The sequence below is a fragment of the Chinchilla lanigera genome, unplaced genomic scaffold (assembly GCF_000276665.1).
Source record: "Chinchilla lanigera isolate Chin_1 unplaced genomic scaffold, ChiLan1.0 scaffold00159, whole genome shotgun sequence".
Classification (NCBI taxonomy): Eukaryota; Metazoa; Chordata; class Mammalia; order Rodentia; family Chinchillidae; genus Chinchilla; species Chinchilla lanigera.
The window spans coordinates 1214475-1234895 of NW_004955560.1; the positions used below are offsets into that span (position 1 = coordinate 1214475).

At 41.1% G+C, this 20421-nt stretch overlaps 1 protein-coding gene across 1 annotated transcript in view; it reads right to left on the bottom strand.

Moving 5' to 3' along the window:
• Npsr1 (neuropeptide S receptor 1) overlaps positions 1–20421 on the bottom strand; it is a 173461-nt gene that overhangs the window by 144824 nt on the left and 8216 nt on the right. The window lies entirely within an intron of this gene.

A 20421-nucleotide genomic window follows, 5' to 3' on the forward strand; every position in this document is an offset into this window, starting at 1 on the left:
ATATCGATACATAATACAACAAGCATTGTTAATTTCCTACCACTTTGTTTGTAACTCTGTATTGTCTGTACTGTTCTTTTGCTATTTTGTAAAAGGTTGTCTGTCTGTTAATGTTTTCCTCCTTTTATTAAAAAAAAATCTGTTGAGAAATATATGTCAAGACGAAGCAACAAGAAATTTTATTCTTTGGCCAAATAATTGTAATTCTGTGTGAGAGTCCAAAGTGTTAAAGAGAACACTACCATCAGAAAATCACAAAGATGGCCATACTTATAAGAAATTGGAAACTGCTTAAAGATGATAGGACAGTTACGTATCTCAAGCACTACACTTCAGTGAACTATTGTGTAGCTATTGACAATGACAGCTATAAAACTAAGTTGCAACATGAAAAATACTTATAATAAAATGGCAAATGGAAAAACATGCTAAAATTGGGTATAATTACAACTCTTCAAAATTGTACACATAGAAAAATACTGAAGCATATTAATTTTAAGAGTAGTTATTTTAGGGTACTATGATTATGGGTTAACCTTTCTTTTTTTCTTTTGACAGAATTTCATAACATGGTAATATTAGAATTCTGCTGCATAAAGTATGATAAGTAAAAAAGGAAAAAGAGAGAAGGAATTCCCCTCATTTAAAACGTCAAGTCCTTCATGGAATTTTTCAAGTGATGCTTTAAATGGAGTTTTTATCGCTCCACATGTATAGCTCAGAATAAGCAAAGGCCCAGGGTTCTGAACCAGGACCGATTCAGGGTGGGGCAGAGTTGGCTGGAGAGGAGAATGTGAGATCCACAGCCAAGAGGCCCAATATATACATTCTCCAGAAATGGGACAGGATCCTTCTAAGAATGTATAAGTCTGAGAGTATAGCCACAGTGATTCTTTGCTTAATGGAAAAGAGTAACCTAATTAGATTAACCCCACAGACGTTAAATTTTATGTGTCAGTCTGGTTAGGCCATGGTGCCTGTTTGCTTGGTCAATTGTTAGTCCAAGATGTTACAGGGAAGGCATTTTGTGGATGTGGTTAGCACCTATAAGCTGACTTCAAGTGAAGCAGATATGCTCCATAAAGTGGGTGGAACTCATGCATCAGTTGACGCAAAATGGGGTTACACCCTTGCAAACTCATTCTAAATGGAACTATCCTGTCCTAAGTGTTCGAGTCATCTAACCCCCTGGACATCAGAGCTTTGCCTCGCTAGCTTTCAGTGTGGTCAGAACACTAAAATTAGTCCACATTTGGGTAAAATCATCAATACGAAGCCTACTTTATAATAAAGTGACAAATATCTGTGACAGTTAACCTCTACTGTCAATTTGCTTGGCTTTGAGAGATTTCAAGATTAATAAAGCACACCCCTCTGTGTTTCTAGGTGGGTCATAGAAGTGTGGCCTTGGACACCACCTCTGGCTCCTGGCCCCTTCTTCTTTGGCTCTTCTCTTGTAGAGATAGGCTCTTCCCTTCTCATATACCAAGAGGTGAGCAGCTTTCCTTGCCAGATCCTTCTGCCTTGAAGCCAACCAAGCACAGACTGAAACCACGAGTTAAATAATCCTCTCTTGATTTAAATTGCAGGTGTCGAGTATTTGGTCCCAGCAATGGTGAAGCTGACAAATGCAATATCTTAGTAATTTACTGAACTTTGCAACTATACACTGCACTGCAGAGTATCCATGCTTATGCTCATGATTGTACACCTGACGGCAAGCTGTGTTTTATTGCAATGCCCAACATTACAAGAGTGTCACACTGTGCTCTGCTAGCCAGGAAAAAAAATCAGAATTCCAAATACAATCTGTACTGAATGCATATTTCTTTTGCAACATTATAAAATTGAAGAGTCATGAGTTGAACCATTGCTAATCCAGAGATTATCTACCTATCTATCTCTCTCTATCTGTATAATTCTATTGATCCTGTTTCTCTGGGGAACCTTGGTTTCCTAGTACCTAACATATCACAGCAGCACTTTTTCCTCTTTTCATATTAAATTAACTTTAAAGTATGCAATGATAGAGTAAATTCTTCAAGAAAGAGCACAATGCAGATAAAGTTGAATTCTCTTTGGCTACCTCTATCTTGTTCAATCCACATTCTCAGAAGGTAAATATCATTTTATTTACAGTCTGTATCCTTCCAATCCTCTCAAAAATATTTTATAAACACACAAGCACACAGAGCAAATAGATACTGTTATTTTGTGTGTATATTAGTTTTTTCATACTTACTACATGCATTATACAATTTACTTCTTTTAGTCAGTTAAAGAAATGGCTAAATAAAAGTGGCATTTTCATATAATGGAATGAAATATTTCAGTTAGAAGAGATGAATTAGATGTAATTAAAAATGTGTTGAAGAAGTGGAGAGTTTAGGCTGAGGGAGCAGAAGGAGCTGATGAATGAGTTGATCAGCTCAGCCTCCCTCGGCTCCTAACTCCCTCTGAACACCGCAGAATGAGGGCTCTCTTGATAGAAACTTTGACCTCCCTCCCAGGCTCCACTAAAGAGGGAAGTTATCTCAGGTATTCCTACAGCTGCTATCCTTGTCACAAGTCCAGGCTGAGCTAGCATTTACATGGGTCCTGTACTCATTAAGCCAGTATTTAGGTTCTCCCTCCTGCAAATACAGATGGATGCTGAAGCTCTGGATAGAGCTCAGAGCCCTGGAGCTACAGAACTGTGGATGTTGGGAGGATGGGATGGTGATAGAGCCAGGTGTAGTGATGCTGAGTGGGGGACCACAGAGCTGGAGATCTATGCTGCTTTGGAGGGTACAGGTAGCAGGCAACTCACATCCAGTGAGCCTGTGTCATCCCCATTAGAAGAGCAGCCTCCCTGCCACCAGTGCCAAGCCATGTAGTTCTATCTGGTCCTCTGCTCACCAGAGGGGTTAAGAGACCTCTCTTTTTCCATGGGTGGATGGCTGTGCCAGACAAGGCTAATGGGTTGGGGAGGCCCTGCGTGTATTGTGCTGTGTGGAAGTGGGGGGACATGGACAAGTAACTTGAACTTGAAGGAACAGTCTTTTCAAAAGCTATAGAATATCTAGGAGAAGGAGAAACAAGCAGTGTGGAAATACCCATCAGCATTGTCAGGGAGTGATGTAGACTGGACATACAGTAGTATTTGGAGCCCCAAAAGGATGCACTAACAATACAGTGGCTATAGAATTTGTTCCACAGACACCATCATGGTGCAAGATAGCTCTGTGGAGGGTAGGTAAGGCATAAAGTGTCCTGGTCCCTGACACAGCCCTAATACAGTGTTCTGTCAGGGAGGTGATGGTGCTCTGAGGTGTCTGTGATTCATCAAACCTGAAGTTGCCCACTGAGTATGGGGGGTGGCAGGAAAGCCCTACTAGGACCACTGAATACTCTTGTTCAGTTTCTGGGACAAGCTGTCAAGCAGAATGGGCTCAGACAGTACTGTTACAGTGGTGTTGTCCAGTCCTCCTGGGCTGAACTCTGCTGTAGCCTCTTCTCTCCATACTTTCATAGCATTCTGGGGTTTCAGGAGAACTCCCTGAGCTCTCCACTTTCTTACCTGTGTCCTGGGAGTATGGTTGTAGCAGTTGTGCATGATGAGCCCATAGGAAGTAATGCTCAAAGTATGGTCCCTGGCCAGTGTGACTGTGTAACCTGGTTTGCCCAGTATTGTCCCAGTGTTTATCTTTTGCCTTAAAGGAATTATTTAAACTGCTCTGTACTTCCTCCACAAAGTGTCTTGCTTTAGATGACAAATTATATAGTCACTCTGTTGCTGCATCAATTGTGGGCTCCAAATACTACAGTATGTTCAGTCTATATCAATCCCTGACAATGACTTCCTCTCTTGTTCTCTGAACTTTGAAAGATTTAGGGCATTTAGAGGATTGGTAAACTCATCACTTGATATGGGGCCTGTGGAGTCTCTCAAGAACTCTGCTCATTTAAAAGTAGGCATTTCATGTACAGTACCAATGCACTATGATGAATGTTATCATTATGTATATCTAAAATGTACCAACAAAATAAAAAAGTAGGCATTTAAACTGCAGCACAGGGAGGAGGCTGACAGCTTCAGTGAGTCACCGGTGTCCAATCTCCACCCATCTTTCCTCCTCTGGAGCCTTGGAATGGGCCTGTCTCAATGAGTGGGGCCACCACGTGTTTTCAGCACTTCTGCACGGCTGGAAGAAGGGGCTGTCTCTGCCAATGACACTCTTTCACCCACACGGGAAGAGAAACTGAGTGTACAAGGTTTTCCACATCTCCACTGTGTTAGGCAGCTTTCCCCTGGCTGGGACACGATTCTCAACACTCACAACATAAAAGAGGAAAGGTTTAATTTGGCTCACATTTTAAGGGGCTTTAGTTCATGGTAAGCCTGACAAGGCAGGAACATCCTGGTAGAAGGGGAAAGCTGATGCGTTCATGGTGGCTGGGAACCAGAGCAGGGGACCAGTGCTACAGAGAAAGGGACACAGGAGCAGATGTAGACCCCAAGGCCACACCTCCAAGACCTACCCAGCCACATGCAGCAGCATGCTCCTCCCATTCCCTGGGCTGCTTCCAAATCCACCAGGTTGACACAATCAGGCCCAATTGTCATATCCACCCTCCTTTAGTAGCTGTACCCTTTCCAAGACTGGATATATTGTAAGGTACTAAACTGACTCTCTTGTTTCTTATCTCAAATTTTAGGTATTTCTTAATCATAAAAAATACTTCGACAAATCCCTTGCATATGCCTGACCCATTCCTGAGCAGAAATCTCCAGATGTGAAAGGTTGAAGTCAAAGGAATCAATGGATTTTAATTATCTTACATACATATTAATGTCTACCAAGAAATATTTTGCACTAACTTTTATATGGCGTGTGTATGAAAATGAATATTTCAAAGTATTCTCATAATTACAGTGTGCTATTTTTTGGTTAATTTTTTTCTAATTTAGTGACTGACACATGCAAATAATATTTCATTACTATAAATTACTATTAACATTTCATCTCACTGCCTGTTATTTTCTAAATTATAAACCAGAAATTAAGACCATCTTCTCTTTTTTCTAGATTGATTTCTAAAGTCATTTCCATAAAAAGGGTATAATCTTAGGAAGATACATGGCAACCATTTTATCAGTTTGCAGCTGCAATTTGTGGTATTTTTCTTGCAAAATATGTAAGCTGCAATATGTAGATTATCAGATACGTTAACTTAGTAATGAGTAATAAAAGCTCATGTAATTGCCTGAAATCATGAGGAAAAACACTGCGACACAAAACCTCCATGATTTGCCCCTTATCATGAGCTCATTCCCCCTTTCCTGGAGCTGACCTCTAGGTTAATTGTTATTTGTTTAATTTTTGGTGATGACACTTATGGAGGCTCTTATAGATAGTACTGCCTGGTTTTCCACTTTTCCACTGGAAGCAGGTTATGCCATGCATATTCTTCACATCTTACATTTTAGGCATTGTTTGTTGCTATAACAAAATACCCAAATCAGGGTACAAAGAAGCTTATGTAGCCCACAGTTCAGGAGGTCCAACAGTATGGTGCCTGTAACCACTCAACTCTTGTGAGAACCTTCTGGTTACATTGTGACAGAGGAAGAGATGTCATCGTAGAGGGATTTTGCACAAGAGGAGAGGTCACATAGTGAGGCAGGACACAAGAGGGACCAGAGGCCGAGCTTGCTCATTTTGTACTAATCACTCTCTCAGGGACTGATTCCCTCCAAAGAAGATCAGTACTAATCCCTTGCAAGGGTGATGGAGACCACTATGAAGCAGCCCCAAGCAGGACTTAAATTAACAAACTGGCTTTTTATGTTTACTTGTGAATTTGTCCAAAGCCTAGGCCACTCACCTGGATGTGGGCGATGGACTCATAGTAAGTGAACCTTTGTAAGTCACTAATCCTTACTAAAATCTGTAATGGCAGATGAAGCCAGGAAGTCTCAAAGGATAAGACAAGATCACAGCCAAGGACACCTGGATCTGATCTCAACTAGATAAAGACTATAGTCTCAGGCATCTCACTCTTGGATGGATTAACTTAATCCTTATTAAGGATTAATTTAATATGTTACTTGGAGAAGTCCTTGAGTGATTCCACCTTTCTTGAGTACTCCCCTCCCTTCTGCTAACTAAATAAATACAGGCTACCCAGAGAAGAACTTGGTTTTAGCCCTGAGAGAATCTCAAATTCTGTGAGAGGGCTTTGATCCTCCTGGAGCCCTGAAATCATTCCATTCACCTCTTTTTATTTAGCCTTCATAGTGTACTGGTTTGGGGATTGTGGACCTGATCAGCCTGCAATAACTAAGGGGTATATTAACCCAATACAAAGGTGGAAATATCATGACTTCATCACATTCTCCTAATCCTACCTTTTAAAATTTCCACCACTGTCTTAGCTTTCTTGTTGCTGAAATTCAATACACAACAATTTCAGTTCTAAGGGGGAGAGGTTTATTTGTGCTCACAGCTTGTAGAGGTTTCAGTTCAGCTGTCTCTGAGGCAGGGCAGTATGGTACAGGGGCATGGCAGAGGAGGTTTGATGGCATGGTGGCAGGCAGCAGAGAGAGACAGAGACAGAGACAGAGACAGAGAGAGAGATCAGGGAAGAGGGGAAAAGGTAGACCTTCCAGGCCATGCCCCCAGCAACCTGTCTCCTCCACCAGGATGAATCACATTTAGCTCTAAACTTATTCTTGAACTAATCCACTGATAAGTATCATGCCACTGAGATATAGTCACCCACCTAAGCCCCACCTATAAGTGCATAAGGCTTTGGAGTTGGGGAGAAGCCTAGATATAACCCAAAACATCCACATCTATACCACCACTCAGGGGACCAGGCTTCCAGCACATGAGCCTTTGGGTGACACACTCACACCACAACCAGACCACCACATCTTGCTTCTTTGGTTTATGACTGCAAGCATCATATATGTTGCTGATAGAGCTGTATTATTTCATTTTTATTCCCATATAATATTCCACTGTATGACTACAATTTATTTATCCCCAGGATGCTGATACCCATATGGGAGGGTTCTTGTTGGAAGTACTTTTTACCAAGATGCGTTTTTCTCTGGTATGTGTGGAAATGTGGCCACATAGGAGAAGCCCATCTTCACAGTGATTTTCAGTCTTCTTCATATTTTTAACAATCTGTACTGTAAATGGCATCTTTTATTTAAACCAGTATAGTTTTCAGTTGATTTAAATGAAAATAATCCACTTTGATGAACTTGCTTTGTGGTCAGCAGAATTATAAGTAATTTATTCTTCATTCTCTTCTAAGCCCCCAGGTTCTGTTGAAATAATCTGTGATCTTGAAATTCAGATTACTGGTAATTGTTAACAAAATGTATTTTTCTTTCTAAAATTCATTTCTTACACTTGTATTACACAAGGGTTTTCTTTTTGAAATCAACTCTTTTTTTTTTTTTTTTTTTTTTTTTAATTTTTTTGGCATGGGGAATCGAACTCTGGACCTTGCACTTACCAAGCAGGTGCTTATGCCACTGAGCTATACCCCTGGCCCTATACTTGTATTACAGTTTCATAAGAATTACTTAGCTTTTAATTATGTTGTTTTACCTTTTTTGCTAAAGTTTTTGTTTTCCTTCATTCTTATTTGGAATAGTACACTTGATTTTATTATTTTAGGAAGTGTAGTATAGGTTCTGAACCTTCATATGATAGAGGAAAAATTTGTTGTGCATTCCCAGCACTTGATATTCTGGAATCACATTTTCCCGTACAGTTCTGCTGACATGATGTGTATTACGAATGTGCATGTGAAGGAATGCAGTGTGTTATGTTTTTCTTTATTTCCATAATTCATTTTTCTAGTTAGATGCTTTATAGATTTTCTTTCAATATCATCAAAATTTAGATACTGAATTAGTTATATCAAGTCACCTTTATAACCTTTTCACATTAAAAAATTCAATTTTAAAAGTCAGGAAAACTGACTTCTATTAGTGTTTTCAGTTTTGGTTTTTCTCTGATCTCTTCTCCCTTCTGAAATTTTTATTGTATGGATCTCTTGGGTTTTCCCTGTATTTGTTCTCTCTGTCCTTCATCATATGTAACTTTCCATTGTTTGCTGTCAATTTTATGAGAATTTTTTTAGTATTTTTACATTTTACCCATCAAATTATCTGTTCACTCACAATTCCTTGAGGTGGTGGCATTTTCATGTTAAAGACGATACTTTCTGAACACAGATGTGACATTATCTTAAGGCAGTGTCATTGGCAACCCTGCTAAGAATACAAATGAAAGATTCTCCAAGACTTTCTCTACTTCTCTCAGAAAATAAATTTCATAAGTAGAAGCATTTCGATGCTGCCTGAGTTTCTTTTTTATCTCTGAGACATACCACACAACAGCCATAACTTAAAGAAGAAAGTGTTTATTGTAGTTCACAGTTTGTAGAGGTTCCAGTTTATAGTCAGCTGGGTCTGAGGCAGGATGGCATGACAGAGGGGCATTACAGAGGAGAAACAGCTCATGGTATGACAGACAAAGAGCAGAGAGTGAGCAAGAAAGGATGAAAGGAGGTAGATCCTTCCACACCATGCCCTAGTGACCCACCTTCTCTGACCAGACATCATATTTAGCTATAAGTGGAAGCATGTAGCTCATCATTGGACTAATCCAATGAGATTCACACACTCATGGTCCAGTGACCTCTCAAAAGCCTACCTATGAGTTCACGAGACTTTTGGGGACATCTAGGCATAAACCTTAAATAGATATCTCAAACTTCTTTCTTTCTTTCTTTCTTTCTTTCTTTCTTTCTTTCTTTCTTTCTTTCTTTCTTTCTTTCTTCCTTCCTTTCTTTCTTTCTTTCTTTCTTCCTTCTTTCTCTTTCTTCCTTCATCCCTCCCTCCCTCCCTTCCTTCCTTCCTTCTTTCCTTTCTTGAGAATTACAGAAGATTATCTCATGTCTAACAGTATTTCCAAACCTGGGTGGTAATCAGGAGCAGTGATTCATTTCTGTGCATGATTTGGTCTTCCTTGAATTCTTTAGCCTCAAATGAGGAAGGAAGAAAGAAATTAGATTGCTGGTGATGTTTCTCTGCCAAGTGAAAAACCAGGTGTCTATGTAGACAACAGCTGGAAGGAGCCAAAGAAGGAGGAAAAAAGTGGGGTGTCAGGGAGGGGGAAGAGCAGGGCTACCTTCCTCACTGAGACTATCCTCACCAGTTCTACCCATTAGCTTGTCCAACTGCTACTTAGCCAGGTGTTCCTGTCCAGTTGACCAGGAAGAAGGCACTGGCCACAGCCCACTTCTGTTAATTTGGCAGCATTTCCCCTGGCAGCCTGCTCCCTGGAGCTGTCCAGCCCTGGCCTTGCCTCTACTTGATGGGATGCCCAGGGATGCCCAGGGCCAGCCTGTCCTCCCCTGATCCCCAAGAGACTTCCACTTCATGCGCTCTGTCACCCACTTTGCACCTGACAGAAATTCCTCCAGCTTCCAGTAGGTGCTCTCAACATTACACCATCTCTCCTTCTGATCCCCAATGCTGCTCAACTCCATTTACATTCTGATGATCTTTGGATGAAAATGGAAAGAAGAGGATTGAACAAGAGTATTTGGGTTTTTGGATGCTATGTGTCCAGACTAAATCTTTCCTCCACCTTCCCCTTTCTTCGTACAGTGAGTTGCTTATGCTAAGTAGAGTCAAGCCATGTTTCCAGAAATCCAACACTGTCTTGTTTTCACACAGAAAATCAACAAGTCTGGTTCTGCCCCCAAGGTTCAGATTTCCAGAAATTAAGTTTCTGTCTGATGGACTTGCAAAGAATGTCTGCCTTTTTTTATCCTTCTATGGCAGAGACCAGATTGAGGGTTGGGGCTTGGGTCACCATACAGGGAGCAACCAGCAATAAGCCCTACAATTATACGGTCCTAGTTTGACGATCCTTTCATAGGAGGTCCTAGAAACTGGAAGGAAAAAAGCTGAAAATATCTTTAACAATTACAAGGTAGATGAGAATTAAATTATCAATCCTATTAGTCCAGCCCTCATGAAGCTGGGAAGTCTGTGTTTGCCTGGACTCAGCCTTGCCTGGATTTAGAAGCTTGAGGCACCTGGGCTGGTAGGTCCAGGAAGCTTATCTACAGGTTGAAGTCTTTTCCCATGGAGACAAGCTAACGTCTCTGGAACAGGCTGAGCAAGCTCTGTGAAAATGGACCTTCCTTTGTCTTAGGTTAGATAGAATCTAACCTTGTTAGACTCAGGAGACTTCCCAACAGAGGAACCCTAAGTGCTGATTTCTGGAGTATTCCCAAGAGCTATACCTACTTAGGAATTCATGCCACATCTATGGGTGGCTTTCTATGTGCAAGATATGACCAGAGGTATTATGCTATGAGGAAGGATTAAACACATAGTGTGTAGAAGTCACAGTCAAGTTTAAATCCTTCAGCAAACATACGAGGATCATTAGATATGAAAACACTTAACCATGGGCTCATTTATTCATGGTGTTGTTACACACACACACACACACACACACACACACACACACCAATGACACAAATCCCAGGATACCTGGAGGATTTGGAAATTCTGGCAATGCAAATTGAAGAGACAAGTACAGGAGCCAGAGTGTCCCATCAGGTGAATAATGGGTAACTCAGCACATCCTTAGGTATATGTCACAGATGTGACATTTTCATAACCTCTCTCACCTTGTTTTCATTTTAAAAATGAAAATAAAACTGATCTTAGCATAGTTGTGATAAGTAGATAAAATGTTGACTGTGGAAATAGCTAGCTTAATGCCTGATGCATAGTACATATGCAATAAAAATGTGTCACTTCCTTCCTTCTTAGTTTATGGGTTATGGAGAGGCTGGAGGGAGGATAACTCACTACCGGGTCACAATGCTTGGACTCACCCTGTTCATCGTATTTTCAGTATTCGTCTACTACAGCTTCACTTGAACCTCACAGCAGCACCACCTGTGATCCCCACCCCATCGGTATCCTCACACCTGCCCCCAATTGAGTACAATATGTAGGGAGTATGTGAAGCAAGATTCCAGCCAGATGCTTATGTAGTGGGTGGAAAATAGCTAAATATAGAATTTTTTTCAGTGACTGAAAAAGTCTGGCATGGTCTTAACCAGTTCAATAGTTGCTGACTCATGGCTGGTTAGCTTTCAGTCTCAGTTTGTTTACTACAGGCAGTGACATGGAGTGTCTGAGGTCAGATTCAGAATTACAAAGTGGAACTGAGCCTGGTGTGGTGGAGCACATTTGTAATCTGCTGAGGTAGGAGGACTGTTTCAAGTTCAAGACCAGCCTGGGCTACAAAGTGAACTCAAGGCCAGCCCGAACTGCATAGTGAGACCTTGTCTGAAAAGACAAAAAAGAAAAACCCCAAACAAAGGGGAACTGAGAGTGTACATTGTAGGGTCACTGTCACCAGGCTTAGACCAGGGATTTGGCTCTCCAGGCCATGTGTCCTGTCCAGAGTCAAGGGGCTGTCCTGAGTGTGCACTAGGTCTGGACTACCTCCTCAAGCCTGGCACCCAGAAAATATTCAATAAATACCTGTTGGTGGATGTGCAGTGAATGACAAGTACAAAGATACTTATAGGGGTCACAAATTGGGTCATTTGGAGTGAGAATTAGCTCAGGATATATAGCACAGTTAGCTACAGCAGTTGAATATGAGGATATCAGGCTTCTGTGGAGTAGAAGCTATGATTTCTCCAGATCCAAGGACTGATGATCCTTTCATAGGAAGTCCTAGAAACTGGAAGGAAAAAAGCTGAAAATATCTTTAACAGTTACCAGGTAGATGAGAATTAAATTATCTGAATCCTATTAGTCCAGCACCTCGCTTCCTTAATTTGCAGTATGAAGTGAGTGGCGATAAAAGCTGATTGTCATGTGCCAAGCACCCTTGGAGAACTTTCCACATTTCTCTCTCATCCATCACAGCCTGACCCAGGAGATATCACTCAATCTTGCAGGTAAGAAAAACAAGGCTTAGACAGATCCTGACCTGGATTTCCTTGCTGGTAGGTGATATATCTTGAAGCTGAACATAGATTTCTGGACTGAAACTTTCATGGCCTGCTTGGTAGTGGATTTCTGCTCAGACTTTAGGTAGGAGATAATGAAATCATCTCATTAACTTTATACTCAATTTTTAAATTGGAAATAAATCTTTAGTTTCCTTCAGATGCAAAACTTGTCTGAAGCTGGCTTTCTGGGGCTGGATTGGATTCACAGCTGTATCCTCCAGGAGGGAGCATGAGGTCAGTGGTGATTACAGATTTTGGACACTGGAGCAATATATGGCTTAGTAATCACAGATATCACCGAAGATGCAGTTACATCATTCCTCCTGGGGTCCAGTTGTTTCTGTACTCTTACGTTTCCATGGTTTGTTTTAGGAATGCTGTTATTTGTGTGATGTTAAAGATGAATATGTCAAACATAGGAAGCAATGTAAATGTCTGTTACTATCCAAGACAGGAAATGAAGACTCAGAGAAAAAGTTGAAGCCTCAGATCTCAGTGAGCAGGCAAAGAAGCTCATCTGTGCAGCTCCTCCATTCTGACACAGATGATGGGAAATAATTTTTACTCCTTCTGGCAGAGAACAAATGGGAAATGGTTCAGGAGACTGGATTCCAGCTTCGCAGATTTATTCAACTCAGCATCCAGGACCTGGGCATTAAATGACTATATTAGCCATTTCAACTCTGTCCAGAAAGGATAAATCATTGTCAGCAATGTTTTATCTTCAGTGTCCTGGGGCATGGGTCATGCCTTATTAGCAACACTAATTTACCATGGCCCAGGTGATCTCATGTCAGTCAGGGCTGGAGTATGGACCTGTATCTGTATGGCTGTCTGAGCCAGCTTTTTGGTCTTAGTACCTTCAGTTTCATCAGGAACAGAAAGAGCAGCCTTCTACATTCATTTTAGTCTCAGTCTTTTCTTGTGAGTCTAGGATAACAAGAGGACTTCTAGATTAGCCACAGCTACTGTATATTGGCAGCTTTGAGACAATTCAATACTGAGATTCCATTTGAATACCTATCATAAAACAGACTGCAGATGACAGAAATCATCTGGAACCCACTGGGCTTCAAGTCTGTGGAGTAATTAATATTTGCTAAGTAAACAAATGAAGTGTCTGCTATGTACCAAGAAGGGGGATTAACATTTAAATTGCTATTTAATCTCTAGGCTCTTGAAGTCTAAAAAAACTAACATTTGGATAAATTAGGTTCACATTGCTATAATTTAGTAGAATTGCAAAAATGCAGTAGCACACCTTCTGTATCCACAGCGGACCGATTCTGCGATTGCCCCGGATACCAAACCCACAAGTGCTGGATAAATTCCACCCCTTATAAAATGGTGCAGCATTTGCACGTAACTTTCTACAGTCTTCTTTAACTCATCTCTAAGTCAATTATGGTACCTAATGCAGTATCAATACTGTACAAATAGTTACTATACTCTTGTCTAAGTCTTTTTTTTTTTTTAATGGTACCAGGAATCGAACTCGTGACCTCAGGCTTGCCAGGCAAGCACTTATGCCTTGAGCTATATCTCTGGAATAACTATACTCTTTTGTTTAAGTAGCAATGAGAAGAAAAATATGCATGTTCAATACAGACACCAGTTTTTGTTATTTTGAAAAATTTTTTTGTTTGGTTGTATAAATGGATGTGGAATCTAACAGTACGGAAGGTTGACTGTAATTATTGTGCAATTAAAAATACCAAGACAGTATTCTTCCTGATGATCCACAAATTTAAAAGAAAAGCCTGCAGGGATCTGCTTTTGGTTCTGGAGTGGTGACAAGCCAAGGAACTCTGAGTAGCCTTCTCCCTATCCCACCTCAGCTCAGACTCACATTTCCCGTCCATACATGAAACTCAAAATTAAGGCGCTAAAGGAAACCAGGGCTTGCCAAGCCAGGGAAGAGCAGAAGCAGATGTGAAGGTCAGGTGTGAGTGGGTGATACTGGGTTTGGAGTATGAATAAACAATAAGGGCAGAGGAGTTGTTAGTATGAGAGAAAGAAATAAAATGCAGAAGCAAAGGTGGCTCATTGAATTGTTGTCATTAAATTCAACTCTGCCGAGCTCTGAAAGTATGTAACCTTAGTTACTCAAAGAGCATGTGCATTCCCTTCCCATGCGGGTCATGAGCAACTATGTAGGCAGTCCATGCCCTTCCACACGTGACCATTGGGACTGTGCATTACACAGACATTTCACCCTATGTTTAATTATTGAATTTGTAATGTTTAGACTACTAGTAAACAATATTTTTCCTATATCCTTTTGACTCTGCATTTAATAAAAAATTCTTTACATTTTCTTTGCTCATTTTTCTAAGAAATATCTTTTGGTCAGGAACACTTTATATATTAAGACCATTAGTCATGTTGCAAAATTAATATATATACATATATATTATCATGATATATATGTATTTGTACTGCAAATTATCTTCTTTGTTTTTCCTTTTAAGACTGTTTACAAACTTGGCTAGTCCTGGCTCATTGTGAAGTACATTTTTTCCTGGTTTTGTATTTGTAAAAACTTACTTCCAAAACCAACTGAAGTTTATCTTACAAATTTATGTGAGATAAGATCTATCATTCACCCACCCAACTATCCACTACATTTAGTGATAAAATACTCATTTCTCTTTTTACTAATTTCAGTTTTTTTTTATACTGTGAAGTTCATGTATGGACTAGGCTTGTATTTTCAAGACACACTTGTTATTATTGAACTGTCAGTATGATATGGTACTTTGCTTAATGTGGATTTATACTTACTAATAACAAATATGGCCCCTCACCCTTGTTATCATTTACACTCAACTCTCCGCTCTTCTCTGTAGGGTTTCCTGAGCTCCTCAGTCCTCTTATCCCACACAAACCATCAGGGACCCAGGACAAACCACGGAGCACAGAGCCACAAACTTGGGGAGCTGTGGGGTTGGGAATCTCTGGAACATCACACTGCTTTTATAAGTATATATTTGGATTTTTTGTCAGTGTCAAGCAATCATGTTGCGGTTTTGACTGCAATTGTTTTAAACATTACATGCTAACTTAGGAGGGATTTGGTATTATCATGAAATTTAATTTTTGTATCCTAGAAACTACTGTCTTTCCATGCAAACGCTCTGTATTTTGGTCGTGCTTAGCATTGGGAATCAGGGCTATCTTACATTTGAATGGTGCTTTCCAGCTTATAAAGCTCTGATACCTTCACAGAAGCTCAGCAGCTGGCCAGGAGCTCTGGTTTGGCTGTCCATCGTGCTCTGCTCTTGATTCCACCGGCCACTTCCTGGCTGTATAACCTGAACAATCTAACCCTGGGTCTCCGCTGCTTGATGACAGTCCTGTTCATGTATCCTGTGGGTTCCTGAGGTGTGAACAGGTGTGGCAGGACATTTTCTGAGTACGTTCCAGGGGACCTGGTTGCCATGGACATTGTGAGAGGTAGCTCCTGCGGTCAAATACCTTTGGGAACTGCAGATTACAGGTTCAATGCATTTCTTCACTGTAAAATTTCTGAGACTTAAGTAGTTCAGTGTAGGTAACAGTACCTAATGTTTACTGTTTCCCACTTTTGGAGGTCACAGTCCTTTCCTGTCTGCTCAGCATCACTACAGTCCTGTGGAACTCCCTGGAGAGGTTCTGATAGTTGGGACCAGCATGGGCTTTGGAACTGGGTCTGGGCTCAGATTTGGGGGCCTATAAAATATTCCATGCACTTATCTTCTCTGAACCACCCTTTTCTGTGTAAATCAAGGGTGACCACGCAGGTCCAGAGTCTCAGGAGTTGTGATGAACTGTCACAGATCACGCTATCCTCTGCCTTTCCCAGAGAGTGGATGGTATTTTCAGTTCATTGGCGCCAGACTTACCAGGAGCATGCTGTAGCCATGGAAAGGGGAAGTGCTGTGTGTAATTTCCAGGAAGAAACTGGAAAAGACAGGTAGTGTTCCCCAGCTCCAATTCTGGTTTCTATAAGCCTGAGTGGAGAGGCAGCTTCCCTCAGCCTGGGTCTCCCCAGGGACCACAGTAAGCAGCGGTCGCTTATTAACCAGGGATCAGTGTGTCACTGGAATGGGAAATAAGCCCTGGTTTTAACTCACTGGGAGTAGCCAGCTACTTGTTAGATCAGCATAATTTACTTTATTAGGATTAATGGAGGAATAAATCAAATAATCAATGGAAAAGACTTAGTGCTTGGCAGTCTGGATTCATCAAATTATTTCAAGGTTTATTTGGGGGTAATAGTTTCTGTGTTCTTGAGTACTCTTTGCATTTTTATTCCACTCTAGGCAGGAAATCCTCAAAGGGGACTACCGTATTGGCATGGGAATCACATTTATTCTCAGCCAAAAGAGTAACTTCTGTTTGCATGGACTGGCAAGTATTGCCAAGGGTTATAGTCTACAGTGACAGATGAAAAGAGGGAAGCCTGCTTTTGAGCACATACAATGTCCCTTTTCATTTTTTCATTAAGTTATGCCTCGTTAATAATGTTCTTTGGGCAAATTCTTTGGAGATATATATATATATATTTCATTCATATAAATATATGAATGAAATTCTCCATGCTATTGGGAGATCTCCTGTGTGGCTCAAAGGCCTGGGTGAATTAGGGCTCCAGCCCTGCAGGAGAGTCCTGGCTGTTTCAGGAAACTCTAAGGGCCCTCTAGACTGACACAGCTTTCTTTCCTATCTCCTGTCCTGGAGCCTGAATCATATCTCTCTTCTCTCCCTTTAAATTCAAGGAGAGGGGTCTGGGGAGAGACACTGCGGGGGTGGAACTAATTTGCTCAGAATGGTTTCTATGATAGTATTTGCAATCAGTTCACTCACTGAGAAAAACATTTAGATGAGATGAAAGGGGGATGAGGAACAGAGAGAGAAAAGAAAAAAATATATATATATATTTTAATGCAGAGCATGCAGTGGGGATGAGGCTGGCAGGCAGCACCTTGAGAGGCTGGAAAACCTGCACTAGGATCTTGGGAGTCCTGTTACAGCTATGCTTGCTTAAGGTCCTCTGCAACCACCTCCTCCTGCCATGAGAACTCTTTCTGTCCTTCAAAAATAGAATGCTAAAGGGACAGAAGTCCTAGGAAGTCAGCAGTGATTACTTTTAGCAATGGGTGAAAGGTTGGGAAGGGTGGTCTTTGAGCTGCAGGATGTCATCCCTCCCCACCCTACCATCTCAGGCTTGGAGAGGACCACATAGGGGACTGCAGAGCAGAAGTCCTCCCTGCCTGCTTGCACTCTCCCCTCCCCTAAACTCTACCCGCAAGGAACTGGCTCTGTCCCAACCTCACCACACTTGCGCTCTGCAGAGAGCTGGGCACAACATCCCAGAATGTCAGAGCCACACAGCCTAAAACCCTAAAACCCAGGCAGGGTGCAGAGGTCACGTCTCTATGTCACTGTTTCTTGGTTATTTTAAATGTATGCTTTTAAGAAGAGAAGAAAAGAATCCTGTTTTCGCGTCATGATGACAAAATGAGCTAATATTTTGGGTAATTTTTGGAGGAATGTTTCTAAAGTGCTCTTAGTGTTTTTCATGAGATTTAACAGGTGCATGATTATTATTTACAATGTGGAGAATCGTCTGCAAAATGTGAGCCTCCTTTCTCTGGGACTGGGGAAAGAATTTCTCTTTCTGGGCTCTTCAGAAGCTTGCAACCTAGGTTGAATCAATATATTAGGAAGAATCTGCTCAGTGTTACTCAGTTATTAAAAAAGATAAACTTGAGGCTTTGGTGGGTAAATGGATGCAACTAGAGACCATACTCATAAATGAAATAAATTGGACCCACATGGGTAAACCTCATATTGTCTCCTTGGTTTAAGAATCTGAAAGACTAGGTAAAACTCAAAACGTACAATAGATGATAGGAAAGGGAAAGAAATTGCTCAAAGGAAAGAATGACTGGCATAAGGGAAAAAAGAAAAAAGAAAGAAGGCAAAATATAAATATATATATGAATAGCTGTGATAACTGTATTGCTGATGTCTGATGGTGTATTGAAATGAGCAGTTAATGCTTACAATTTTTTATGTTCTGATCGACTGTGCACGCTTGTGTCTGGTGGTCTGAGCAACTGATCTGAAGGTAACAATATCCAATGGAATTACAATGATGAACTCCTACCATCTTGTCTACTGAAACTCTGCATTATCACTACTGTTTTATCAAAGAATTATTTTCTTATTCCCTATAATGGTTTGAGCAATCTTTCATTCTTATAGCTGGTAATCTGAGCAATGTAGTTGAGGATAGCGGTATGTAATGTTACAACCACTGTTGATTTGTATTATTTTGTCTTGAGACTGTATCATTTTGAATATTCTTGCTTTGATTTGTTTGTTTGTGATACTGGTATGCTGCTACTGTTCTATTTTTTTGTTTGTTGTTTCTCATTTACTACTCTCTTTAAAATAAAAAAAAATACATACTCTACAAAAAAAACAAAACAAAAAAAAAAAAGGAATCTGTTCAGTGACTTTGACCTCTACAGAATAGCAGGAGGACAAATGGGCAGAGGCAGCTCCTACACTCCCAAAATGGGAGGGTCTGCCTATCCCTGGTTCATCCTTAGGGACTTGGCTTCAATACTGTCTAAATCTCTACTGCACTTGGTATTCAACTCAAAATAAAGGGAAGTCCATGCAACAGTAGCTGAACCAGTTTTGATTCTCTTGTAGGATAAGAAATCTGCAGGTGGGATGCTTCAGACCTGAGTCCATTGGCATGGCTTTGCTTTTTTTCTCTTGAGGTCAAAGAATGAAGGTTACAGCTCCATGCATCCTTGAGTTCAAGGAAGAAATAAGGGAAAGGTAAAAAGGCCAGTGTGTCTTTCTGCTTTCCCAGACAAAGGAACACTTTCATCAGAAACTTCAGAGACTTACAGCTAAGTTTATGAAGCACTGTTAGCTTTAGCTGCAAAGAAAGTTAGGACCATGAAAATTTAGCTGGAGAAATGAGGAGAGGTGTTAACCAAATGAACTACCTCACAGCCTCCGTGGTCACGGAGCCTGTTCCTGGTCTCCTTCTCCTCCAGGCTCATATAGCTCCTCCCTGCACCAATGCTAGCAATGCAGTGCAAACATGGTGACAGCATCCTTACCCCAGAGTACTGGATGTAGCACCATGGGGCTCAGGATGAAAAGGATCCTCGGGAAGGGGTCTCAGAGCTGTGCCCTGTGTGCTGTGTCCCTGTACACCCAGCATGAACCCCGGTGCCCTGGAGGATGTGTTCACCCTGTGGGACAAGGCAACATCAGGTACAGCTGCTTGGATGGGAACATAGTGGGGCCTGGGGATGTGGTTTTCTTCATAGCAATTTCTTAGTGTTGAGGCCAAGAATGTGGGCAGAATCGTGTCATGCAAGTGTCACTGGAAAAGTGAACCCAGTGTAGGGTGCTGAGGGCAGTGAGGTTCCTTCTGACAGGTGGGGTCAGAGAAGGCCCCGGGGAGGTGACACGGGCTGCAACCCAGTGACATGAAGCCATATGGGGCCACACTTGTGCTTGCTGTCTTGGGGGTCCACCATCTGCAATTCTGTGCTCCCCACTTCAAAGTCTCTGTGTCCTTCCACGTCCCCCTGAAGTGTGAGTTATGTTTCCACAGTGCTGTCACTTAGAAAAGATGTCTCAATGGAACACACTTCTGTGTTCTTCATTAAACTATAACAGGATTCTCTACAACAAATTTTATGAATGTATAATTTATACAGAGGGAAATGAGCCTTTCTGATACACAGTCCTGTAGTTTTGATATGTGTAAGTATCGCCACAATCAATTTTCCCTTCTGGTTATAAGAAAATTTGACTTAATCAAAGGTCACACAGAGTTTCTCCTATATGCTTCCAAGTATTTCATGTTAGGCTTCATACTTAGGTCTACAATCCATTTGGAATTAGCTTGTATGGGCTGCGGCCTAGAGTGGCTTCACTTCTTATAGATGACTACCCATTGTTCCAACACCATTTTGCCTTTTCCCCATTGAGCTAATTTTTACTTTGTCAACAATCTATCTATGCAGTAGGCCTATTTCTAGGCTCTCTTTTCTTCATTAATCTGGGTGTTCCCTTTAATACCACATCATGTAGCTTTATATTAGGTCTGTTAACCAGATAGTATAGCTTCTCTGGATTCATTCTTTTTTGGTACTGGGGATCGAACTCAGGACCCTGTGCTTGCCAGGTAGGCACTTATGCTGCTGAGCCATACCTCCGGCCCTGTAATTTTATTCTTTGGCAGAAGTATTGTGGCTTTTTAATTTCCTTTCCTTCCCCATGTAAATTTAGAACCAATGCGTCAATATTAATCTTTGCCTCATTTTCCTTCTC